We start from the raw sequence: 26,915 nt of genomic DNA, 5'->3' as shown, positions 1-26,915 counted from the left end.
CTACTATCTGCTCACGATATTTATTTTGGTGACATGATAGACTTCTTACATTCTACAGCAGCAGTGTTTTCAATATTTCTTGGATAAATGTGATGTAACTGCAATGGCAAATATGCCTACTGGCCATTGAACAAAATAGTGGTAATGTAAACCTTAGGTAAGGTAAAGAAAAATAACAACAAATCTGAACTCCCATATGATTTTGAAAAAGTTCTGTCCATGGGGGACTTAGATTCTTCCTGTCTAAGCAGTTGGGTGGGGGGGGGGGGGGGGGGGGGGAGGAGGAAGGGGGTAGTTGAACCTCAACACCCCAAGGTCCTGCAGCTCCCCTCCCCCCCCCCCCCCCCCGAATGTTCTGCAGCCCCTGCAAGACTCCTCATATTTTCATGTTTTTAAGTAAATGAAAAATCCAATAATTCTAATTCACAGAATATCATCAAATGAACATTTTCAACTGTTACGGATCATCCATCACCATCTTGATCATTTCCTTTTGCCATGAACGATTTTGTTAATTGACCAGAGTGACTTTGCTGCCGCTCAAGTGACAGCATATGTGGCCATCAGTGATGTCGCCCTCGATTGTCCAGAGGTTGTCGAGCCGGACGAATCCTTCAACTGCAGCCTCACTATCCAGATGGGTCTGACATGACCCTGAGTTTGAGTATTGGCTCTTCCTTCTACATAGGCAGTGAGTACAAAGAAACTGCTCTTCGTTAGATAGAGTTATAAATGTTACTGAGCTTGCTTTGAAAAATAAAGTATTCAGCCCCCCTCCCCCCCCCCCCCAAAAAAAAAAAAAAAAATAAGAATCTTGAGTGGAATATGATGGGAAGGGTTTTTAGCTACATTGAAATGTAAGCATTTTGTTATACCTGTATTGCTCAATACCATTGTAAGCCACGAAATTGCAATGACATAATATTCCTTTACTAGTCAAATTTTTCACCTCAGGTTATGTACTCAATATCAGCAGGCTGATCATACTGTGAACTGTATGGTGCTTGTAGATGGAGAAAAAAAAATTAACCACCAGGGAAAACATTTCATAACTAAGTATGGAAACTCATTATTTCATTACAAAGTTCTTTCTCATGTTCATGTGCAAATTGACAGATGACCCTTTTTGGAAAGTATATTTATGATAGAGAAATCTTTCTTGATTTTAGCAACACCTCAATATTCAATGGATATAAAATCAGTCTTTTGATAAATGCTGATTCTCATTAAAGGGAAGGTAAACCCAAAGAGCAATGTGGATTGAGTGAAAGCAACAATATCAGCAGAACACATCAGTGAAAGTTTGAGGAAAATTGGACATTCGATGCAAAAGTTATGAATTTTTAAAGTTTTGGTGTTGGAACCGCTGGATGAGGAGACTACTAGAGGTTATGACGTATGAGTGGACAGCAATACAAAGAAAATATAAAGGAAAATCAACAAAAATTCACTTTTCTAGCATCATGAAAGAGCACTTGCCTAACCGCTTTCAGAAAGCAGGGGGAATAATTGCTACCCTGAACATATGTCAGTATCAAGTTGATGGAATTTGTAGTTTTCATGAAAAATGATTTTTTTTTTTGTTGAAATTTTCTTTATATTTCCTTTATATTGTTGTCCTGTCATACGTCATAACCTCTAGTAGTCTCCTCATCCAGCGGTTCCAACACCAAAACTTTAAAAATTCATAACTTTTGCATCGATTGTCCGATTTTCTTCAAACTTTCACTGATGTGTTCTACTAATATTGCTGCTTTCACTCAATCCACATTGATCTTTGGGTTTACCTTCCCTTTAAATTGCCATGTTAGTCTTCTCAAGCGAAAAATGGAAGATGTGTACCTCTCTTTCAACACTGGTATAGCTATCTGACACAGCATTTCACGTACATTCCATGCTTAAAAATGTATGCAAACTTATTTTTGTATTTTTTGAACCATTTGACTTTGTGCCCATAAGTTCCTTGTGATAATAGTCTGTCTATGTAGCAACCTATCAACTGATGCACTTATATTGTCTGCATCAAGTGTACAAGTTATGTACAACACAAGTTATAATTGACTGGCCTTATGATTGAGTAGCAATTATCAGACAACCTTGAATTCAATCACAATTTGTTTGCATGGCAGCTGAGGAAGCAATCAGTGCTTGTAAGCAAGCAACTGCTGGAAAGACATCTTTCCAGTGTACAAACGCATGTATTTGAAAGATTTCATTGTAACATTGTTTACTTTGTGAAAAATCCAGAAATCAAATCTTAGAAAATCAAATTTGATATTTTATTTATAAACATAAATACTGTTGTTAAAGGGTGTGTACAGTTCTGGTCGAGGTGAGGATTTAGCTTTTAACGTTTTGCGAGATATTCAGAAACCACTCTATGAGATGACAAAGAGCATGCAGTTCTAAGGGGTATCAAAAGTTTATTCGCTGAAAATTGGTTTTGAAATGGCTGAGATATCCAAAAACAAGGTGAAACAAAGAGATCCTAATAAAGTTGTGGCATGTCGCCTTTTGTTATTAGCACTTTTTTGGATATCTCAGCCATTTGAAAACCAATTTTCATCAAATGAACGTTGAATCCTTCTTAAAATTACATGCTCTTTCATATTTCATAAGAGGCTTTTCATTATCTCACTTAGGAATGTTCAAAACATAAATCCCCACCTCAACCAGTACAGTACAGTCCCTTTAAGCAATGCCACTTTGGTATATTTGCCATTATGTGAAGTGGAGATACTTAGGGCCTACATATCTGTGTGTACATGTTTAGGTACAAATAAAAAAAGGTCAGTGTACTGTATTATGACTACTGTGTATAAGCATTCATTTCCCAAGCTAAGCGCTTGAGTAGCAAGTATAAATATCTATTTCTTTAATTGTCTTGTTCATGATGTAAATATTTGACCTTTTTTTATCACCAATAGTCTTTAAGGTTTCTAATGCTGATTTGCACTAATGCTATTGTTTGTTTCCCATTTGCTTTTAGTATATGTTTTTGAATTTGATATTTTATGTGTTGTGCTCAATTATATGATTGATTTGGGGTTTTTTTCTGTATGAATATATTCATCTGTGGTTTTGTATTTCAGAGTCGGTGACTAGATCAATGGTTCATCCATTCATTCACTTGTGTGTATGTTTCTGCAGCTCCAAGCATGTTTGCTGTAGGAAGAGTGGCCCAGCATGCTCAAAGTTCCCTCGACTCCGTAGTGCCCGCTCAGGATACCATCTGGATTCTACCTGGATTTGAGTTCTTGGACACTGGCACTGTGCGCTCCCTTGAGGTCTATGCCTCATCAGGTGGCCAGATGAAATTTCTGGTGAGTAAATCGAACAGAACTTTAACTTGTCGAGTCCAAGAATTTGCATTTTAGTGGTGTTGTGTTGATCGTTTGCTATGCAGTGTTCATCGCACATAAACTGTTTCACCTTTCCATCTTCTCTTCTCCTTGAAAACTGGTGACGAAACTTGACAGAAATCAATGTAGAAAGGGAATCATAGTCTGTACAAATGGTAGGGGTGGTGCCCCCAGAGGGGCTCCTAGTATAGAGTTGGAACCTAATACCCAATATTTGGATGGTGCTGCCAAAGGGGGCGGCAGCTATCCACAGATATTGTCATAATTTGTGTATTATTGCCTCAGCTGAAGTTCCTTGAGGACGAAATCCGGTGCTCACGCAAGAACTGGGCCCAGGGCTCTCTTGTTTTATCATAACTTTCACTTCAGCCCTATTCTGACTTTATATGCCATTGTACATTCCCACTGCAGCATTATCAAATACCTCCACATTATTAACTCTATAATTGATTGTTAAATTAGCAGCACACATGAGAAGACTTCTCTCAAGTTTACAATTTTTTATTGCATTCTTGTTTTTTTTATTTTTTTTTTTTACAGATTTAATGGATTTAACTACTTCTATCTATTTCTTCCCCCTTTATATGACTAGCAGTAGCTTTCAAACTTGCCAATTCAATGAGAACAGGATTAATATTCTGCAAGAAGATTGCTGTAGGACTTTTAGGGTTAAAGCAATTACCTCAACTTAGGTTCTACAAACTCACGAAGTTTTTCACATTTTGACGTTTGGTTTTTTGTTTTGTTTTCTCTTTTGTTTGTTCATTTCATTACATTTTAGTATTGCTTCTATGAGGGTTTGGTCAAAATATTGAGCTCCATGTACCAGCCCAGCTTCCAGCTTTGAAATGACAAGAGATTATTTCTATCTTGAGATACATGTGGCTTTCTTATGTGGATAAGCATAATAATATGGTAACTAGAAAATGTGATTTCTAGTCAGACCCCGTCAACTTGTTCACTGCTTACAGTGTAGTGAAGAGCAAGTCATGCAATGTTTATATCAGCCACTTTTGCTGTTAATCTCACACCTCAGATTCTACGACCCACATGTACTGGGCCTGGTCTTAGCTACTGCCTGATCGACAACCAGTGCTCCGCATCATGTGCTTATGACGAGAGTCTACCCACCAATCCCATGTATCAGGACACATGCTCCACTGGGACGGAAACCTACTGCCTCACCCAGAGCCGCTGTGTGTCCGCTAGTGATGTAAACACCTGCCCAAGCAAACCGAGCCGCTACGTCACCAACACCACAACCGATCCGCGTGCCCAGTACACCGTCAAGTATATCTACGATGCTACCGCTTCTGTCGGACACAACTATATTGAGCTGCCTGTCTCTGACCGCACGTTTTCAGCAAACATTGGCGATGTCCTCGGTTTTGCCGTCGGAGCTGCAGGTGCTGCAGTGGCTTATGAAGGCATGACTGGCTCCGGAGAAGCGGTGGGGTACAGAGTGGATTCAATGACCCCAACCCAAGATGGAGTCTTGAGTCCAGTCGCACCGGCTTTCGCCAGGCAGTTTCAGATTCGCGTTGCTGCAACAGAGGTGCTGTCAGCATCAGTTGAACACTCGTATCCTACCATTGGCATGTACCCTGTCGTAGCCAATGTCAGCAATGCTGTGAATGCTGAGGGAGAGGTGGTGGAAACTGAAGTCGCAGTCCAGATACCAGTCATCAGTAAGCATGTGCTAGACTTGTGTTCTGTTTTGTTTTTGTGTTGTGGTTGGTTGGTTTGTGTGTGTGTGTGTGTGTGTGTGTGTGTGTGTGTGTGTGTGTGTGTGTGTGTGTGTGTATTGTTGTTGTTGTTTTTTTTAACACATTTAGGGCTCATTAGGGTGAAATGATAGTTGATACATGTGAATGGGGAGATATTTATTCTGCATGAATGCTTCCCAATAAACCACCAGTATCTAGACAGTCATGACAATGATTATTAAGGTCGATTATGGTTTTTACCACATTCTTTGGGCACTTCAAAAAAGAGGGAATGATCACATGATTATGATTTTCTTTACCTGTGGTATTTATTTCATGCATGACATGTTTCCGATTTCACAGCTTGTCAAGATGTGTTGATAGTTCATTAGGTTACACAAAATTATTGAAGATACCGCATTAATCCACCGTAAGAATCATATTTTTCTATTTGATACAAATTACAACTTTTATGCATGCGCCATTACAATTAAATAACCAAGATTGCTACAGCTAGGATTGCAACCGCAATGACTGACCTGTTGAATGACCATTGAAATAGTCAAAGTTTTGCTGTTAAATGCTTGTCAGATTTTGTTACCATCTACTTTAGATAACAGATTTCATCTACTGTAGATGTCAAACAACCTGTTTATTGTTCTTGAAATCTTTCAGGTAATAAGACAAAGGTTACAAGTTTTTAGTTCATGTGTCAAAATATTCACTGACATGTATAGGCCTACTGACACAACTGTAATTTACCTGTCTTCCCTTTGACAGAAATAATTCAATATCTCACATTTTCTTGGCATGTACACAGTGCAAAACGATGTCTCATAGAATGATGATTTCTGCATTGTAATATTCAAGATAACCGGAGGATGGTATTTTATGTCATTACAATGTGATGATTACCTATGTTAATACTTGATGAAAATGTCTTACTGATTCATTGTGCAAAAGGCATGATCAGTTTAAGATCTTTACTTTGTGAATGGGTTCTTCCAAATAAGCAAAATACCTTTGGCATTGTATTCATTTATTAGTCTCTTTGCTATCTGTTGCAACAGAAAGACCTTCACCCAGTTTACCATTTGTTATATCACTGTTAGGCTTATAAAGTGGAAAGGAAATGAAGTGAAAGCAGCCTATTTGAATTGATTCTTCTCCACTGCACAGACCTGACTATTGCGCTGACTCCTGATGTTCCCTATTTTTCCGGAGAATCAACCGTCAACCTCTCTGTATCTATCGTTGCCGGCGACCCGATCACCCTAGAGATCGACTGGGGAGATGGTGTCATCTTCAACGAAACGGATGTCTGTAAGAGTTGCACCACTGCTTTGAAATTGAGTGGAAAAATTACATTTTATCCTTTAAATATGTTACACAACTCCTGATAACATGACGGGATCTTTTTGTCAGGAGGGTAATTTTTAATCAACGATTCCAACCTTAAGGCATCTCTTAAACAGGACCCTCTAGCAAACCGGAGACTTTAATTGCAAGAACCTGCACACGATACATGAGTGCTTTACAGGTACAGTTTACCTTTGGAAGCAGTGATTTTCAACATTTTCGAGTTACCAAATTTCATGCATATGTGTAGGTCAGTTGTATCACAAAATGTCCTATCATGTAAGAATTTTGCAGTAAAACTGAAAATGTAGTGAGATATCACTGTGTTTCTCACTAGACCATAACTCTAGATGGTTTAGTCTAGAAACAATAGTAACTATTGTTCGCATTGATTTTGTATATTTAACAATATTTAACATTGGCTATCATGATTATATATTTTTTTTCTTTACAATGGTTGTTTCTGTGCCTAACTCACATTTTAAAACTATTTTGAAGCCCCAAAGCTGGATTTTTGTTTCATCTGCAAATGGTAAATAATGCTTTTAATGGCACATGCCATAAACTCGAAGGGTGATGTCATGTGCATCTGGGTGCAGGAAGTTCTAGGGTTGTACATGCTCTCTGATGGTCTGTTAGCATTATTTTGATTACATATGACAAAACTATAGTTGGACAGTGGAAAACTTAACTGAAAGCAGGAGGCAAACATAATGCATATCAATCAAGCTGGAGAGTGGGATATTTTTAGAAAATGACCTCAAAGAGGGAGAATTGGAGTCCATGTAGTATGAGATCATTATATTCGAGAAACTTACTGTACAGGTATTTCATTGGAGATAATGACTGTCAAGTGGCTGTGTCTCTTTAGCTATGCTTGCCACAAGCCATCCCAAGAAATCTTGTCTGTACACCTCAAAATTGTTTTAAATGGCTTGTGGGAATTTCAAAGAAAGCAATGTTCCATGTGGACAGCTGTAACCCTATACAGCAGCATGTATTTTATGGTAGCATATTGTCATGCAGTGTAATTTCCCTTAAGTTAAGAATTGTGGCTATATTCAAATTCATGACATTCTTCCGTTGAGATGCTTTTATTCCAACTGATTGACAAATTGCCCTACATAATAATGATAATAATAATAATACAGGGTACTTATAATGCATCAATTCCACATAACTAACGTACTCAAGGCACAGCAATATAAATAAGCACTGAATTACTAAAACACTGATCAATTCAGTGCTTATTTATGTCGATGTTGGGCAATTTGTAATCTGTGGCTATATTGTCTTCAAAAGGCCTCTGGCTATCAGTCAAGACTACGCTGTACCTCCCCCATTCCCCATAATGAAATGGAATGCAAGCCCACAAAATGACTTGCATCATGGGGAATGCAATAATGGATATCATTTACATCGTCACTGGCACATTGACCTTCTGCAACAATAATTGTCTGATATTTCCCCAATAAGCCACTGATGAATAATGAGTCATATTTTTCTGCAGAGAGAATCCACATGCATGAAATATGTAATTCATTACTGTGAGCTCTCTCACTCTACAGACTGGTTCCATTGATATTATTAACCTGTTGCGAATGGACTGATTTTGCTAAAGCACACATTTTCCACAGACACCTGCCCGAGCATTCTCGGGATTCATCTTCGACGGGTTAATGTTGTATGTCTTACTAGAGATTCATGGATTATCGTCAGATCATGCTAATAGATAGCATGCAGCGGCTTTTACTCTTCACTTGCTCCAATGCCATTGTTAGTACTACTTGCTGATACACTGTAATTTGTGGTTGAATTTCTTTTAATTTGGAATAATCCTTTACAGATTAATTAATGTGATCTCTCTTTCAAAGAGCTGCAGAAAAAAAAAAACGAAAAAAGTTCTAAGCAAGAACAAAAGCAAAACAAAAGCAACAACAAACATCTCTTTGTGATGATAATTATGAGTTTTTGTTGCGCGGTTTTCATCTTGAATAAAGTATAGGATAAATTCTGTTAATCCAAGCAAGTCATGGGGTAATCATACTACAGGAATTATTATATCGTCATTATTGGATTATGATACATGACAAGAAAGAGCTCAAATTAGCTCAAATGTGACTTTTTGAATCACTAATTAATATTGAAGGAAATTGAAAGAGTGGTAAATCTAAGATTTTTATTTTTTTTCTGGTGCTTGATATGTAAAGGTGAATATGGAAGAGTTGAGAATAGAACAGTCGTGAGACATTTTTTTTTTCTTCTTCTCTAAGCTGCACCCCTGGCTGATGTTATCCATAGCCATCTCTACCAGATGTCCAGTGGTGTGGTCACCATCACGGTCACTGCCTCCAATCTCCATGGCGCCGAGACGGCAACGACGACCATCTACATCCAGTATCCTGTCAAGAAGGAACACTACCGCATCATACCGGACTCGCCCGCCTCTCACCCATTCCCAGACGCCACCCAAAATGGTAGCAACTCCCAAGTTTTAATTTCACCTAAAGCACCTTCATGCAGACACTATTTGTTTGCTTGTTTGCTTGTTTGTTCGTTTGTTTGTTTGTTTGTTTGTTTGTTTGTTTGTTTGTTGTTGTTGTTTTTTTTCAAAAGTTCACTTACATTGTGTCTTGCAATTGTGCAAAAGAAATTCTTCACTTTACTAGTTAATCATTCAAATCCACTCAATTTTATCAAAGGCATGTAATGATAAGAGTTGTAGAAGTATCTGAATAATGCTGACTGGTCAGTTCCCTCCATACCCACTTGATAGAATCTCAGAATATTTCCATTTTATAAGCATCATTTCTCTCATATTTTATTCTTTACATATTTATCAGAAATAGATGTATTATCATTTTCATTTCATTTATTGTTTCTGCATGGAACTGATCGACAAATCACTTTTGAAAACATACATATTGATTCATCATTTATCATGGCTAAGTTTGCTCCTGAAAGACAAAAAGAAATCATCATGAGAGAATACAGAGATGTATCACAAGGCAAAATCAAAGCACCCTGTGGAAAAATTTCTCATTCAGGCTTTGGATAAACTTCTTGGCTTTTCGAGCCACTTTTGGCTGGCGAAATGCCAAAATTTTGCAGTGAAAAAAACAAACAAAAAAACAATAACCCTAAACTGTAGTGAAATTTAAAGAGGCATCAAGTTATCGATGGCAAACGCTCTCTGTTTGTGTGTGTGGCAGGTTACATCAACATCACAGTGGAGCTCCTTGCCGCAGGAAGCGACCCATATGGTACTGACCCCAACATCACCTTCAGCAGCAGTTACTATGACAACAGCTCACACGTGATGACCCTAAAGAATCAGGGGGACCTGGAGAGCTACACCCACAACGTCCAGTTCCCGGGCACGTACACTGTGTCCGTCATCATCGAGAATTTCATCAACAGGGTCACCTTTGAAGAAAGGGTACTGGGTTTCTCTGTCTCTTGGAAATGGGATGTACAGGATATTTCTAAATTATGTAATTAAGAGCAGGGTTGACCACATATTCACTAGGTGTCCTGGGAAGTAAGTCAGAGAGATACATGTAAATTCTTTGTGGGTTTGAATTATCATTCATGTAGTCTCTATCACATCACAATGAATGATTTCTTGATGAATGTGAAATTCATGGCCAAACAATTGCAGACCACCTATGACTTCTAAGAAAATTCTGAAGAAAATAATCAGGTATTAACATGTAGAGGACGATTCCTGAGTATACTAGGGCAAGTGTCAGTGGGAAATGTGTGTTGTAGCAAAATCATTCCATCCTCAAGGAACACCTTAATTGCATACTGCTAATCCATAAAATACATTCATGCACTGTGATTACACTGCCGACTATTTATATGGGAAGACAGGGCTCGACACTAACTCTTTTTCTCTGGTGCCCTGTTTGGGCAACTTAAGTCTTTGAAACTGAAATTTTGGGGTCCTGAAAATAAAGATGTAGTGGCTCAAAAATAAAAGGAAAGATAACAATCCATTTTAAATCGTAGTTGCCTGATCGGGCCACCAAAGGGTAGCTTTATTGGAAATGTGGAGACCTGACATCTATTTCTAGTGGCCCCAGACTGCTGGACTACCTTCAATATTGAGCCCTGGTAAGTAATTGTATTTTATTAAGAGTGTGGGGAGAGCATTTTCTGAAGAGTCGTGCAATTATAGCATTCTAAGAAAGTCTGTAAACTTTTTTTGAAATGCATAGTGATTAGAAGAGCTGTTTGTCCACTCAGTCATTGCTCACTACTCGTGCCCCACCATTCCTCAGTGATTCTTTTAATATTTCTTCATGATCTAATGCCAGGTGGAACTCTACGGGGTCATTTCCCCCGACATCTCCCTGGAAGTCCTGTATCAGCCAGAAATCCCCCCAGACGGCGACCCTCTGCCGGGATTCGGCTACAGCGGTCTTCAGTATCCATTGGAGAGGCCTATCATTTTCAGACCCCTCTTATCATCTGGTAATAAAATGTGGCAAAAGACAAGTTGTAGTCATTATATTCTATTGATACATGTCATCTATGATTTGTCTGAATGCATGCAGTTACCATTTGAGATTTGTATACCATAATTACACATGTACACTTTATATTTTGCAAGAATATTTCACAAACTTGGAATGACACAGTTCTGCAAGTGGTTGAATTTGCAATCAAAAACTGCAATGAATGGATGTAGAATACACATCATTCATTTCCAAGACAAAATTTAGCAATTTCTCTCATTGAAATAATTATACTTTGCATATCTACGATCAGGAAATGTTCTGATGAATTGTTAATCTTGCAAAAGTAGTAAGTTTGCAAAATTAAAAAAAGAAATGAATACGGATGAGGAGTGTATGATGTTTGCAGCATTTACCTACATTCTCAAGATGAGTGTCTGGTTATAAAATATCTTATTCTTCGATTCATATCTATATCATAGTAAACATTTTCTCACATATCACATCCATAAGCTTCATGACTGCAATTTTGTTTAATCATTTACTGGCAATTTCAGTGCCTGAAAGTTCATACTCAATCCTAATTTTGTTGTTGTTGTTGCTGTTGTTATAATTATCATATGTACACCAACTGTACATTATGCTGTATCTTACCTCAATACTGTACGAGCTGAAATTTTCGCGTACAGATATTTTCGCGAATTGCTACTAGGAGGACATTTTCGCGTGTTATTAATTTCGAGGTTGCGAGGGTCTAACTGAAGTTACTTTACTATTCACGCATTGTTATTTTTGCGTATTGTTATTTTCGCGGTTCAAAGGCGATTCACGAAATTCGCGAAAATAAAAACCACCGCAAAAATTTCAGCTCGTACAGCATTTTTTTTCCTGATTAATGCAAGCAATATAAGTGATATTCATTATTAGATTATCATCACATTATGTACAATGAAGCTAGCATTAGAAATTGACTTTTATTTGGTGTAGTGTTTGCTTCTAGTCTTTGAATATAAACCAGCTGTAATGCATCCTTATTCTTTTAATGATATCTATGCTCAAGGCTGATGCTCACTCTAGCATCTCCCACATAGCAGTTCTTCAAACATTATATTGCCGATAAAACTGTCACAGAGCAGGTATATCACCTGAATTCTTAGAGTGATAATCAGCAAATTTCAAATTAATGTAATATAACACAAAACTCAGTTTTGAAATGGCATGTTAGAGTTGTGCCCGTAATTTGTATTTGTACGGTGCAGCTGCATGCTCTGTCTCATATTGAAGCTTGCTAAAGAATGGTACTTTCATGTCCTCTACTGACAGGTGCTATGTTTACCTACATGTATTATTTTTTAATGATAGCTTGGTTCTATGATTATCAGGTCCTTTTTTTTTTCTTGTTACTGTTGATGACTTCTCTTGTCACAACATGTGGAAACTTGTCTCCTCCTAGGCACTGGAATTTTGTATGAATACCTGGACTTTGGTGACGGCTCAGTACCACAGAACACCTCAGAGGATACTTATGAACACAGCTATAGCACGGTAATAAAGAGTGCCATTTGGCCCTCACGCAGTTTGCCATGTGATTACTAGTAAGACTGCCCCCATCACCACCACCTCACTTTGGTGATGCATGTGAAAAGTGCAACAATGGTGTCAAGAAACTTGTATCACCCATGTAAGATGCATAATGTAACATTGGTATATAATCATTTTATAATAGTCACAAGTTTCCTTTTCTTGTGAGTACAGCCTCCTGAGAAATACCCACATTGTCTTCATTTGATCCCGAATACCTTCAACACACACTCACACACAAAAGATATGATGGCTTGAAGAGACAAGAGATGATATGCTTTAGCCTTGTCAGGATTTTCAAATTCTTTTGCAAATATGGCAAATTGAAAGATCAATACCCTATGATCAATCAAAGAATAAATTTAGTCTGCCTTAATGTGAACATTGCCATCCTGAGAGCTTAGCTCTTTTAGTTTCAAAATCACCTCTGTTATTTTTTTTTTCAGCCTGGGGAGTACACTGCCATGGTTCGTGCATCAAACCCAATCAGTGGCCCCTACATCATCAGCGCCACTTTCGAACTGTACCGTACCATCTATGGCATAGAGGTGTCGACGGGGGATACCACAACTCCAAATCAGCCAAAGAATTTCACCATCACTGTCGCTCAAATTGGTTTCAACTCCTGTCTGGCGGTAGACTATGGCGATCAGAGCCCATTGCGTATTTTCGGCGAAGAAGCCTCATGCAGCGGGCATCCCCGATATCCCGCGGCGACCTACAGTGGCTTGCTGACCAATCGGATAGAACTTCAGCACACGTATGGCAGCAATGGCAGCTTTGTCTTCATTGTGCACGGATTCAACCTTGTCTCCAGCGTGGATATAGAAGAGGCCTTCGCCGTGACGTACCTGAGCTGCAACGTACCCCAGGTTTCCATCAGCGACGGTCACGTCTACTACACTCACCCCCGGGAGGTGGAGGTGTTCGAGTACTTCTCGCTCAGTGGCGTTGCAGACATCCGTTGCAAGATCAACGACAACTTCAAGGAGTGGACTGTGGAGGAATACAACGTCACTAGTGGTGAGGTCCTCATGGACGGACTGGCTTTGAATCTGACCGGCCTGCCGTCCTCCAGCCCATATTACATCGAAGATGCGAACACGGCCAACATCCTGCTGAGCCCATCCACGTACTCTCCGGGCTACTACATCTTCACCTACTGTGTCACCATGGATAGCTCGAAGCTAGACGGCGTGGTCTTCACGTCCTGTGCCAGGGACTACGTCCGCGTCCTTCCCTACGAGCTGGAGGTGCGGGTGGTGGCTGGACAGATCTCCAGCAGTACGGTTGGACATGGCCAGATATTCACCCTGGATCCTGAGGGTAACTCCAGGGACCCATCACTCCCAGCTGACGCTGTTGATCAGGTATGTTCTGTGATCATGGACTCTTTGTCTCGCTATGTGAATTGTGTGAAAAGGTCCTGATGTACTTTGTATAACAAACAGTGGTTATCTATCTCGATGAAAAGGTGTGCTTTTAGGTATAACTTTTCAAGTCATGGTAGGGGATGGTTCATTTGATTAAAATTACCAGTTTTAAAGCAATTTTCATCGCAACCTAGATCACATAACGCCAGTGATTTCAATTCGCCCATTCTTTATTCAAAGTGAAGGATTTACGAGATAGGATATTGTTCTGTCATTATTTTTCGCTGGTCAAGATGCTGACAATTTAAAGTTATGATTGATACCATGGCAGGGCTTCACATCGTTCAAGTACTACTGCAGACGATTCTACGAAGCTTTCCGGCAGAACAATGATATGTCCATCGATGACACCCCTGTTGCCATCCAGAATACCGAAGAACCGTCTAATGGTGGATGCTTTGGCACAGGTAAGATTCAATCTCTTGTGAATCATCAAAGCTACAGTTCTTAAGTGCAATAATTGTATTTCTTCACTTCTGTTGCCAAAAGTGTTGTCATTGAGAGTTGTCATTTGTGACCACCCAGCCCAGAATACACACACACACACACACACACACACACACACACACACACACACAAACTTGTATCGGCATTCAAACCGATGACTCGGGAAGAAAATCTATTGAATTACTTCACAACTTCCATTGACGGAATAAACCGCATCGATTGTTGACAACTGATGACCTATTGAATTCCAAGTGGTGACGGTTTGTTCTCTTTTTTAGAGGTCACCAGTTAGAATACCAATACATGTACACACTCACACACACACACACACACACACACACACACACACACATACACACACACACACACAAAATAAGCCAAAATTAATTTCCATTTGTCTATATAGTTTAAAATCGAGTAAGCTCTAAACTTCAAAATGATATATAACTTGTTAAAAACTGGTCCACATAATCCTATTCAAAAAATGATTTAAGTTTGAGAGAGTTTTATAGAAAAAGAGAGAAAAGAGGATTTAAAGAGTAGGGTCACTCAGGCGTACTGTACACAACTATCAATAAACCCTCTGCATGTCACATTATATCACCTACTCATAGGATTGTGTGTAAAAGTTGTGCACATTGAACTCTTTGGTACAGTAAGGGTTAAAACCCAGTGAAAGCAGCAAGCACCTGTCTGAAAAAATATGGTCCAGAAAAACTGCTAATATCTTGATTTCTGTTTTGTTTGAAGCCGCCAAATTTTACATTTTAACAGTAGGTAGAAAACAGATTGCTCTCCCAGGTATGACAAACTTAAAAACTTTGAGTAGAACGACCTAAATGATGTACATGTATATCGCCCATTACAGAGAATCCTAATCTATGACTCTAAGTGGGTTTTGAGCCGGGCTGTCACATCTTTTTTTTTTTCTCTCTCTTTTTTTAATGCAAATGTTGGCCATGAGTGTTTGCTACTGTTTAAGCATTTACAGTACTGATCTTGTAGATTCATAATTCATCTTGTATAAATGCACCTTTGGGAGGGTTAAAAATTGGTTTTGATTAGAGTACTTGGGGGATGTTGATTGTCAGTACATGAATTGATTCTAAGAAAACAAATTCCATGAAAATTGCTTAATAATTCAAGTATGTCAAGTATGATACCACTGGATGAGAGAAGTCTGTCAACCAACAAAAGAAATAAGTGGACAAATCATAATTATGAAGTGTCCAAGTGACAGAGTATCACTCATTAGCCAGGTAGAGACAAGGGTGTGCAGATATGCAATTAGTAAATAGCATTGGTACGAGAAGTCGCATTCTTTGAAAGATGAGATGCTGTATTTGATGAGACAAGGCCAAGTTGAATGGCAAAATCTTGTTCCAAATCAGAAACAAAGACCTTTCACAGCTTCTTTTATACAATACCTGGGACATTGTTTTGCATGGTCCAAGCCAATTAAGGTCTCAATGTACCGAAACTGCGGAACTTCCAAATTTTGATGAAAAGCCTATGGAATTAGTGCACATGGTTGGTGATGCTAGTTTGTGTTATCCACGACTGCTCATCAGCATTTGCATGCTGAAGAGCAAAAGCTTGCTGTGGTACTCTTATTAAAGCAATTAAATGTCTATGGTGAGCATTCAACCAGCAATCATATGGTGAGAATCCCTTTGGGTGTTGTATGACACATGACTTTGGCTAGGCTTGCTCCACTTTGTGATAGCAGTCAGCTTGTCTCATGTTTGAGGCAGAAACTCTGCCAAACTGAGCTAGGGCTGCCGCTGCATGAAAGAATAAATCTTTGACTCTGTCATCATAATTTGATATGTTAGACATATAAGATGCTTGTCTTCCACCTCCATTAATGTTTTCAAAAAGAAACTTAAAACCCATTTATTTTTAGAACAGATCTGATGATCATGTATAGTCGATTATTTGTATTTGTAGTTGATTATATGTTTCTTTGTTTGTGCTTGATAATTGTAAAGCGCTTCAAAACATGTTTGTATTAAAAGCTGTATAAATATTTCATATAATCAGTATTATTATTTTTATGCAGTGTCAAAGTTATTTTCAGATGTAGATCGGAGGGGGATAACGAGTTGATGCATTTATATAACTACGAGTGAGTGTGTTTCTCTCACTTCATCATATCACGCCATACACTGTCTTCCAAGGTCCTGGCAGGTTGGACCACGACGGTGGCATGCTGAACCTGACCACCGCCTGGATGAATAACAACATGACCTACAACATACAGGTGGTGGTGTCGAAGGGCGCCCTCAGTGGCCAGGTTGAGTTTGAGCTGAAGGTCATTGATGGGGATCCCCCTCAGCCAGTCATCAGGTAAGATCCGGGTCCCATTTCATAAAAGATGTCATAATAGCAATTAACTTTTGCTAGAATGGCAACTTCCCATAGCAACAGCCAATCAGGAAGCTGGATTCTTGTCATTACCATGACAATTAATTGCCATTCCAGTAAGAGTTATGCTGTCATATCAACTTTTTATGAAACCATAACAGGGCCCAGGAGCCTAGTCTCATTCCAAATAAAGCTTACTTTATTTGTGCTGTCTGCATGACTGTCATCAAGGGGGATCAGAGAGTGAAGACTCAAAAGTTCTGCAAGTTTGTGGGGTTTGAGTATGTTCTGGTCTGAAAAGGATGGTTCAGTTTTGGTTTAGATGGGGCTGCTGGTTTCCACCTTTTCTTGTGTGTGTGTGTGTTTGTGAGATAATGAAAAAACCCAGCTCTTATGAAATATGAAAGCACATGTAATTCTTTCGGGAATTCAGAGTTTATTTGATGAAAATTGGTCTTGAAATGACTGGGATATCTAATAAAACAATCCTAATTAAATGCAACAGGCCACAACTTTTCTTAGGATTGCTTTGTTTACCGTGTTTTTGGATATCTCAGTCATTTCAAAACCGATTTTCATCAAAGTAAACTTTCGATTCCCCTCAGAATTGTATGCTCTTTAACATTTCATAGAGTGGTTTCTAAATATCTTGCAAAATCGTAAAAGCTAAATCCTCACCTCAACCAATGCTATATCATCCCTTTAAAGGGGCATTCCAGATGATTTTCATAATTTAATATCATGTAGTACATAAATCAATAGCTCCATCTATAGATTTGTGGAATTGATTGTGGTCCTTGAGCAGAGAAAGTGATACTCTGAAAAATCTTAAACAAATTACACTGAACAGTATTGATGACATAGGAGCCTCACATATTTCAGAAATGTAGCAGTGCAATTCCATTACAATAGCTCTTGCTTAACAAGCTAGTTCACCTGTGTAGAATCTATGCATGCCTTCTTTTTTTGTCCTGCTTCCTTGAACCCCAGCTCATTGATTCTTATGGTGAGACTGCCATGTCATCATCCTTGTTTAGTGCAATTTGTTATAAAGTTTGAAAACATTCTTATTCCTCATCCCAATCACAATAAATTCTGAAACTTTGTGCTCAGTATAACTTATAGTTGTTCAAATGTAAAAGTCTGAAAATCATCTGGAGGTCTCCTTTAATTATGAAGAATTTACTTGCATGAATGTTTATTTTTTAGGTCCTCCTTAAGAACCACTCTCATCCAAGAGAACATTTTTGTGGTACAGTGGAAACCAGTGGTTCTTTGTTTGCTTTTAATTGCTTTCTTATACAGTGCACTCCCGTTACAACGAACACGGTTATAACGAAATTTCGTTATAACGAAGTAAATCTTCTGGTCCCAAAATTATCACCATTAAACTCTATGGTACAAAATTTGTTTATAACGAACACGGTTATAGCGAAATTTCCGTTATAACAAAGTCTTTTCCGAGCGCCACAGACAAAGAAAAACAAAAGAAATGTGCTCCGTTATAACGAAGTGAGAATTGCTTTCGAAAATACGTAGTGGAACAAGCATTTATAGCGTCTCTGCATGTGTGAACGCTTCACACCACTGTGTGTTCGCTCCTTGTGTCACGCACAGTTTCTGAGGGGAACTTGCGTTTATTATTGTAATACAGTTATCCCATCACATTTCACGTAGCTTTCCAGTGTATGATGAGTATTCAGCAAACATAATATGATATACACATGTATACGTGGTTCCTTGTTTTCGTTATATTGTTTGGTTATAACGAAATTTCGTTACAACGAAAGAAAACTGCCGGTCCCGAGCATTTCGTTATAACGGGAGTGCACTGTAGTTGGAGGCATAAATGAGGCCCTCATTTCAGCATTTCTGCATTCTGTGTAATATAGGTTTCCTCCTTATGGTTGCATTCTGCTGTGAAAACAGACTTTGTTTGCTGCATTCTGTCTTACATTCATCTTTGCATGTGACTGAGATAGCAAGGACTCTTCTCCCATTGTGTCTATCAGAAGTGTCTAAACCTTTATTCATCCCCCATTGCTGTTTACTAGTGAATCATTGACAACTTGTGGCAAATTATCTGCATCATCTGAAAATCTTGGCAACTGCCAAAATGAATTATTCCCTTGCTTTCCAATCTCTAACTACTTCATCTGTCCGGAACATTTTCGCTGCATTTTGTTGAAATTAGGAAACAGGCCCCCTATATGACCAAGTAGTATCAAAAGTGTTGAGAAAAATGTCTTCAAAGCGGTCTTGGATCCCTCTCTCGCAGTCTATCAGACGGCACGCCGTTCACTGCCGACTCCAACTCGGTGCTGCTGAACACCAACTCCAATCTCCGTCTGAAGGCGGGCTGCAACGATCAGTGCCACGATGTGTCCTACGTCTGGGAGGTGGACTATTCCAACGGCACGCACTCCTTCACTCTCGACGGCTGGAGACAGAATGCCACAGGTGAGTAGGCCAGCTGCTGCCTCGGTTTTCAAATGCAATCATGATGTCTATAATACTCACACGCTAATTACTATGTTCTTGTTTCACAAAATATCAATAATATAAACACAAATGTATGATCTGATAGCATTTTCTCTCATGTAGAATGAGAGGAAAAAATTGTCTACCTTTGAAAATTGACTCTCACTTTTTTGTTTCTATCAATCTGTGAATCTCAAAGCTATCAAATGCAGGCAACCCTCATTGTAAGGAAGTCACAGGACCAGCAGTTTTCTTTTGTAATACTGAAATCTCATTATGGGCAAACAATAAAGTATACACTGATATGCAAATGATAATTTTTGGATCTGATTCTTTGTTTCATTGTAACAAGAGTTTCGTAATAACCATGTTCATTACAACGGGAGTGCACTGTACTTTATTCCTGTCGACTACTATCCACCCATGAACATCATGTAGGTTATACCACAGACTCAGTCTTCATCCCCAAGGAAGTCTTTAACATCTTCCCCACGGCTGTGAGCTACACCATCCGACTGCTGGCCACGACCAGCGGCGGCGTCACGGGGATCACCGAGATCAGGGCGGAGGTGAACTCGCCCCCCGCCGGCTACAACTGCACGGTGCCGTCGCGACAAATCGCTCTCGGCGATAGCACCACCATCACCTGCCACGGATGGACGGATGAGGACGGCATTGCTCGCTACGAGTTTTATGGTAATCATGCGCAGCAGGGTTTCTTGGCTAGCTTACAGTACGTGTTAATAAAAATGTCCGACAGAAATAAGGGAATTCCATTCATGAAAAAACATGCCGACTGAAAATATCGCTGTTAAAAGAGTTGCCATATGACGCACTTCTGTTGAATTCGTTATAAGTGTTGAGCGCTTCTAGTCAACTAAATTTGTTAAGTTCGTTGAAAGCATTCATGCATGACATCTGATTTCGTTGAGGCCATTGAAAATTCCCGACGCTTCACAAACTGTAATCTCGACTGCTGATAGAATATGTGGAAGGCGTCAGAAGTGTTAGAAAATGAAAAACAAGAATGTTAAATGTGTTGGGATTTCTAACAATTTTTTTCTATCCGTGAAAAAAAAATCCATTAAAGCTTGTTAAACCCATCAGCGATGGAAAGTAAATTCGTTATAATGTGTTAAATCCGTTTTAACAGCGCAATGCACGTTTTTACTGTAGTTTCGGAATATCAACACGATGAAGTCCATTCTGACGTAAACATAAACATGAACAATCATCTAATTTTATAGAAACCACCGTATATAATTTATGAGTGAGTAAACAAATGCAAAAAAGCAGAAGAAAAACTATTGATTGCCATAATCCTGTACTCTATGGCCAAATTGTAGCTAGCATTCGGAAGAACTTCACAAGTCAGAGTTAAATATCCTCAAATTTTGAGCAGTTAAAGGCACTTTGCCGAGAATGAAAAAATTTCACATGATCAAATTGATTAGATGGGTAGCTCTCAGCAACATTCTCTTGTGCAATTTTCACCATGTGCGCGTATGTGTGCAAATTGATGTGCTCTTCATGTTTCACTCTCACGATAGTTTGTTTGTGCTTTGTTGTTTTTGTGTATTCTTTCATGATGAATGTATTCTTTCTTCACTTATTCATGGATAAGTTTAGTTTTGTTTATTTGTTCATCATTCATTTATTTACTAAATAAAGTTTGTGGATGGATACTAAATAGTCGACCATCTATCTATCTATCTGTGTATAACTCATAGTTTAGAAACTCCTGATGAACACATTTTGCAAAAGTGGATATTTTCCAGTTGAATTAGACACATATACTGTAAACATAATCAATATTTTTTTTAAAGTAAGTTTTTGCATTTGGCCAGATGAGATGAATTTCACTTGTTGTGGCCAGAAGCTTATAGAGTTAGAACACCAAATAGAATTCTCCACAGACTGAGATTTGCACAACTTACGTACCCTTCTCTTCATATAGCAACCACTGATACTACCACACTGCTTGACAGAGGGACGCTGCCTTCCACCCTCGTCTACATTCCCTCCAGCGGTGCAGACCTGAACTACACGACGCAGGTGTATGTGCTGGTCATCGACAGCCTGGGTGGGTCTGCAAAGTACTCCATCGGCTCTGTATATGTGAGTACACTTCTCTCTCCCTCTCTCTTTCTGAGAGTGATGTCTTCAAAGTTTTGCAGTCACATCCCCATGCGCAATACCCTTGCCTTCCTTGAAGAGTTATACATATGTACATTCCTTCCTTTTTCAAATTGGCCGTTGATCCTGTGATCATGGCGAAAATCAGCACACATGCTGCCCATTACGTGGTCTAATGTCATGTATGTTATTAATTTGATTAGAATAGTAAAAAAAAATCACAAACCTTTGATCATTTCAAATATTGGAATACATATTACATATTCCTGCCTGCGATAGATAAGTCTTTTTCTTCCATCAGCTATTTATCTCAAATCCTATGCAATTCCATGATAGGTGAACCCCTCTGATCTGACAGAAGATATTCTGACTGAAGACTCCGTGACTAGTTTTGAGAGCACGTACGAAGAGTTGGCGGCTGAGGAAAATCTGGAAGAGATCACCCAGAAGACCCTGATCGACATCAACGCTCTCAACATTGAAAAAATAAACACAAGTATGTTCATTTCATGTGTAATTAAAGAAGCACTTGGAATGGTGTTGAAAGTGAAATAGGCTGTAGATCAGTAAAAACACTTTTATCATAAATGCTGCTCTGCAAGCCAAAGTAGTACTCTTAAGAGATCTTTTACAGATATAGGTTACCGTATACACCATGACATTAAGGGAGTCAAAGTTTTTGCGAATCGGGACTTCCGGACATTTCACAAGTGGTTCTAGTAACTTCATGATCATGGAAGAAAGTACTGTACAAGGAAATGTACGCGTGCTTGTCGCGTTTATGTTGTGATCAGAGATAATATTTTATGTGTGTTGTTAAATTTGCAGATAGCACCCAACTCAACAAAATTTGCAAAAATAAAAACCCTGCAAAATGTGTAGAGTATACAGTAGTTGGATGGGTTAGTTCAGTGCCAGTTTGACGGTTTTACAAGCATGATCATAGGAGATTGGATTTTCTGTAATGTTTCCCCACTTTCAAATAGATAATTCAAATGTACACATGTAGGTAATTTTGTCCTGAGAGATAAACGTGATGTAAAAGTGAAATTCCTACAACTGACAATCACAAACTCCAGCTGAGTGTCATATGTGTTGCAATCAGGCAGAAATTAATTTTCTTGTGATGTGTCATCTTAAAACTTTGACACTTTGAAGTTCTTCTCTGTGACGTAATGACAGAAAATGACGCAATATCATGTGTTTGAAAATCAACCTTCAGTATATTTCAGGGGATGGGGCCATAAAATCACTAATTGTTTTCCAAAGCACTTTTACCCCTTTGAGGACGGGCTGATTTTGCTACAACATGCATTTCCCATAGACACTTGCCCGAGCATATTCGGGACTCGTCCTCAACGAGTTAATGTGTGATGGACTTGGAATTTAACAGCAAGGAGCGAGTGCTACAGTTATGCCATTGAAAAGAATTTGTGATCTATGTTATTGAATTTGATATGGGTTATATTATTGTTGTGCTAATAATGTTCTTAGAATGACTCAGTGTGAGATAGAGGTAGGGAGATGGATCACAGACAGATGAATATTTTTGTATGTACGTCAAAGGGAACCTCTATTCTCTGTTCATTGCGATCCATATCAAACAGTACTGAGACAGTTTGATATATTGGAAAGATCCTTTGTGTTTTTGTGCCGCCACAGATGTGCCGATTGAAAATGAGATTAACAGGTTGCAGGACGTGGAGAGCAATACAGAAAATGACACCATCACTACATTGGTAAGCATGCATGGCTGTGTTGATGATGTCCACCGACATTACCTTTGTAATAACTTAAAAGGAAAAGTAAAGTTATATACATGTATTTTATGTGGATTAGGGGAAGGCAGCAATATAAGTAGAACACTTCAGCAAAGTTTGAGGAAAATCAGACAATCCATTAAAAAGTTAATGAGTTTTTAAAGCTGTGGCGCTGCTATCACTTGATGAGAAGACTACAACATTTTGTAACATCATGCATGGACAACAATATAAAGAAAATTTATCATATTTTCACATTTCTAGTATATGCATCCAGCAACAAATACCCATAATGTCTATTGGGCATCGCTGACATATGATGCCAGTCTGTTTCTGTGCCTCAAAAATTTTAAGGAAATGAAGACAACTACTGTTTCTGATTGATTATTCAACATTTTCATCTTGCATTATATAGTCATCTGCTGAAATTGTAAACCTGAGAAATGAGAGGACGTCAAAGTCAACTGTCCGTGCTTATGTAAGTATGATACTTAGCTCTCAAGAAAATGTTGTCCAGTTGCCTTCAAACCACAACATTTATTGTGATACGTGTAAGTCACCAGAATGTGTATGATATTTACCATAGGATTGCATTGAAAAAAGAAACAGCCCCCTCCCCCCCCCCCCCCCCCACGTTCTTGGTATCTCATGTAAATAATGTACATGGTCTCGATAAAATCCTTTAAAAAATGAGGCATTACCAGCAAAGTAAAAATATATACTCCTTGGAAATTCCTGAGGCGCCTCATCTGTGGGGATTTCTGATTGTCCTTGATCATTTTGTCCAGATCTCACAATATGCAATTCTGGACTATCGACCATTTTGTATGCCATGTCTTTTGTGTGTCTGTGTGTGTGTGTGTGTTTGTGTGTCTTGTGTTGCTATCAGCAAGAAGGGTTCAAGGAACACAAGTTTTTTTTGTTTTTTGTTTTTTGTTTTTTGTTTGTTTGTTTGTTTGTTTATTTGTTATGGTCATTGCAAAGGAGACCTGTGAAAGTTAAAGATTAGCCGTATAGTAACCTTAAATCTATGGCAATCTGCTAGCCCGATTAGGGAGTGCTATACACCATGAACACTAATAACAACATTAGCCAGCATGCAACCCCAGTGCAGAGTAGTGCCTCGTCAACTGTGAATATATCTCCATGAAAGTTCGGACTTCAATATTATGTGCCCGGCTTGTGATGAATTGTTAGCATATTGTAGTATCAGAATACTGCATATGTGATATCAGTACATCTGCATGGTCAAACAACAGATACGTTCCAGAATTGCGGCGACACAGGAGCAGGTCACTCCGACGTCTTTCGAGGATGTCATAGCCCTGGCTGGACCGGTCTCTCTACTCTCACACGCCACTGATGAACTGTCTGGAGGCACTCTGGTGAGCCGCATAGTGTCTTTTATTGCTACTTGCTTGACTGCAGCAGAATAGCAGAATGCAGAAGTACAGCAATTAATGCACTGAGAGGCACTTAAATCAATTCATTTCTATCTCGATTTTTACAATGAAAAGAGATAGAGAGAAATGCATGATTGAAGAACAGATTAAAGCCCAAGGAAAAACACTGACTTTTGCAGCCGCAGTGATGAACGAAGAATAGAAGTAGTTAGAGGGGGAGGGAAGAAGATGTTGAAGAAATAAAGGATATCAAAGAGAGGAAAAAATTGGTTGAAGACTATATCCAAAGTTCACAAATGAGAAATGAGTATGACTTCTAACTTCACAATGACATCTCTCGATCCCGAGATTGATCAAAATCCTCATTTCATTGTCGAAAGATGTGAAAATACAATCGTACCATTCAAAAAGAAAAAACAAAACAAAAATTAGAAAGCGGAATCATGCAAACTTTCTTCCCTCCAGGATTCTCTCAGCAATGTGATGGATAAAATGGTCGCCACCTGTGAGGAGCAGAGCTACCAGGTCAGTACGGAGACGGTTACCGAGGCAACCACCAGGATGATTGGTATCCTAGGCAACCTGTTGGAGGTAAGCATCTTTCTCCTCTCCATCCTCCATACAGATTCCCTCATCCTCATATTTCTTTGTCGGGGAACACCATGCAGTATGTGGATGGCATTGAAATGTGATGATGGCATCTTTGAAAGCGAAAACAAACAAACAAACAAGCAAAAATCCATGATATCATCATGCATTCATGTCAATCAATAGATGTGGCAGCATGCAGTTGAACCATAGATAGTTATTGATTTCAATTTTGATATTTTTCAACCATGTTTTTCTACTGAAGTAATTTCCAACAAGGAGCTTTCTATCAACCTAATAGCATTATTGTCCAGATCATGTGCAGGGGTGGATCCAGGAATTCTGTAAAGGGTAGGCACCTTAACAAAATCAAATGGGGGTGCAGTTTTTCTTTTTATTTCTTTTGTTTTAACAAAAAATAAAGAAGGGGTGCCCCCGGTGCACCCCCTCTGGATCCACCACTGATGTGATTACCTTGGGAGCAATAGAACATTGCAGTTTGTGATATTACAGTTACTTTCACGGGAAATTCATAATTTGTGTTGCACAACATTTTTGTACTTCTTTTTTGTAGATCATGTGCACACTAACCATCATCGGTCTTTGGAGTTTGATGAATCATTGAGTATTAGAACGTGATTACAAAATGAGACTGACTGTAAGGAGAAGGAAAGAGGGGGAAAAAGGGAGGCAGTAACAGACCAAGTTGAAGTTGAATGAATTTGATACAAATGTGTTTATCATCTCTACATGTTTGTAGGGTTCTGCTTTAGAGGTTCAGGGCTCACAGACAATCCTGGGGGAATTTGAGAATAGCGACGATCAGGGCTTTAGTGCACTACAGTCCAGGATCGGTGAGGCCACTTCGGCATCAAGTTCTGGTGAGTCTCATACACCATCCATCGCAGGTTACCTAATAGTACACTTTTTTTCAGGGAGATTTGCCTAAACTACCATTGACCCATTGAAGACGAGTCCCGAGAATACTCGGGCAGGTGTCTATATGGTAAATGCATGTTGTAGCTAAATCAGTCTGTCCTCAACGGGTCAACACACAAATATTCATTGTACATTAATTTTCACAGAATTTGTGCTACTGTTGGCTAGCTCAAATTCTAAAACCAGCAAAGTATCTGTACAATTTTCTGTGCATATTTTGAATGGGTTAAATCTTGCATTTGGTCAGCTAATAGATACTACTGTAGTACTACTAGAAGAACATATGAGTATGTACAAATGTGTATGTGTGTACTGGTATGTGCCCTAGTATTAATTTATGTGGTATATGCTAGTAGCTTTCTGTGCAGGCTGTACATATGAATGAATCGTTTGTGTGTACTAGGGCAGTGTACGTCGATTTTCATGCGTGGAGATGTCAAATAAAATTCTGTAGTTTGTAAATTGGATGAATGCATAAAAGTAAGCAATTGGGCAGCACAAATTCGAGGACCAGTGAATATGTTTTGAGCCACTCGGCACAAAAATAAGGTTGTAGGTCCATATAAAAACTTGATGAGAGATCGAGATATAAATAAGGTACATATTTCTCAAATTGTACCATTGTGTAATGCATGCTGCCTATTGAAAAAATAAAAGATTAACTGGTACTAGCCGGAAACAGTGAACATATGTACATATAATAATTATTTGAAATTAGTATGCATGTACTGAGAATTTCTCCTGTGCAGTTTGCAGTTACACTCTGGCAAAACTTGGAGATCTTAAAGATCGCGATCTTAAACTTCTCGATCTTTTGCCGATGTAACCACGGCTATTGTGTCACAAGATTTTGAATTCAATATGAAATCAATGGAGAGTTAATTGACAGC

At 38.8% G+C, this 26,915-nt stretch overlaps 1 pseudogene; it reads left to right on the top strand.

Moving 5' to 3' along the window:
- The first annotated feature begins 523 nt into the window (after window positions 1-523).
- LOC139713392 (uncharacterized) overlaps window positions 524-26,915 on the top strand; it is a 53,618-nt pseudogene continuing 27,226 nt past the window's right edge.

This window comes from Diadema antillarum, unplaced genomic scaffold (assembly GCF_040938485.1).
Source record: "Diadema antillarum isolate AM-2024a unplaced genomic scaffold, OU_Dant_1.0 seq00001956_RagTag, whole genome shotgun sequence".
Classification (NCBI taxonomy): Eukaryota; Metazoa; Echinodermata; class Echinoidea; order Diadematoida; family Diadematidae; genus Diadema; species Diadema antillarum.
This window is presented reverse-complemented; position numbering and strand designations above follow the sequence as displayed.